This window comes from Montipora capricornis, chromosome 1 (genome assembly GCF_036669925.1).
Source record: "Montipora capricornis isolate CH-2021 chromosome 1, ASM3666992v2, whole genome shotgun sequence".
Lineage (NCBI taxonomy): Eukaryota > Metazoa > Cnidaria > Anthozoa > Scleractinia > Acroporidae > Montipora > Montipora capricornis.
The window spans coordinates 39457058-39458772 of NC_090883.1; positions in this window are offsets into that span (position 1 = coordinate 39457058).

The following is a 1715-nucleotide window of genomic DNA, read 5'->3' on the forward strand; positions in this document are numbered from 1 at the left end:
TTGACCCTATTCCGGAATAATAATACGTGGAGTGATGACTTAAAACACCATGTATGGCGTTTTGCACCAACAAGAATAATAAAGCTATGTTTAAAATAGCATTTTAGCAGATGTTTGACAATATTAATGTGAATCCCCGTAAAAAGGAAGGATTTCCAACTTCTATTCCATGTATTCCTATTTCGGAATAGGGTTAATCGAACGCGCCCTAAAGGAGAAAACAGCCATCACATCAAGGAAATTGGAAATTCAAAGGTTAAAAGAATGACCACGTGCAATATTCCGTGTCTTTGAAGTGTCATTATTCCAATATTATTGTGTTATAAATAGATGACATTTTTGTTTGTTGTTGTTCTTGTTCTTGTCGGAGCCAGTTGAGCGGATCGCACATCATTTTCTACCTCTCCACATATATGCCAAGATTGTCTGAAACTACGAGTTATTTACTACCCGCTATTCCTTTATGTAGTATTGCACAGAGTGGATTCTGCAACCTCCTTTGCATGTAAGGAATTGGAATTGTAGGTGTTAAGTTTAGTTTTTAAAGTTTTGCTGCCACCTCACATTGCGTGTGTTACGCACCGTAGTCCAATGATCCAACCACTCAAAGTGTTATCTTTGTAAATATAAGGTGCCAAACATTCTCATATGAGATTTTTTTTTTTTTTTGGAAAATGGAGATTTTGCTCTCCGCTTTGGTCTTTCGTCCAGACGTATCCGGTGAAAACGGTCATCGACATCGCATCTTTACAAGAACGCTTTCCAGAGTGGAGATTTTGAAAACGTCGTTTCACTGTACTCGTGTAGTGAAAGTGGAAGTATTTCAAGTGCAGGAACGCACGAGATACTTAAAGTAGAGGGAGTGTGTTACGTAAGAGCGACAACTATTGGACCGGATGAGGGATGTTCTCAATTATCCCTGATGGTTACATGCTAAAACATGAGTACCGTCTGCTTATTGCAGGAATGTGTGCAAAACATAACAGAAGAGCTTTTTGATAAATTCGTCATACTTGCATAAACAATTCTCTTAGTCACGCGCTGCAAAGATATAAATAAAACCGAAAACCACTGTTAATCTTATTATTACTTAAGACCCGTCGTAGATCAGTATTTCATTGGCCGTTACCAAACAAATGGCATTTTAAAAGGCTATATAAAGACGGCACTTGCCCACGTTCGTCATTCCTATAAGAAGCAACGAAGTTGTCAGAGTTGTACTCACACTTTGACTCTGCTAACATTTGCTGCGTGGTACTTTTTAAGCGTAACTCATCCAGTGAAAAATGGCGTACGTACCTGTTAACATTTCAATGGGCAGTTTGCCGGAATACGACGATGAGTTGAAGAGCTATGATTTGTTGTCAGAAGGCAAAGTCCCAGCTGAAGCAAAAGAAGTATTGGTGTACACATTTGTCACTTCACATGGAGACCGAAGCGATTTTCATCGCGGTTACTATGAGATTTCTACAAGCGAGGGAGAAAAGAATTATCCCCAATTCATGAATGTGGCAGTGGGACCAAAAATGATGGCAGTCAACTCCTCTAACTTGTGGTTACCGGTGGGAGATGGCAAGCTGAACGTTAAGTTGATCCATAGTGAAGGTAAACGGCAAGTCGTCGAAGGCAAAGCGGCTGAGAAGCTTGCAGACTGGAGTGAAGTTTTCGTTATTGGGTATAAATACTAATGCCAAACGTCTCGTAGGTTTGCAGCA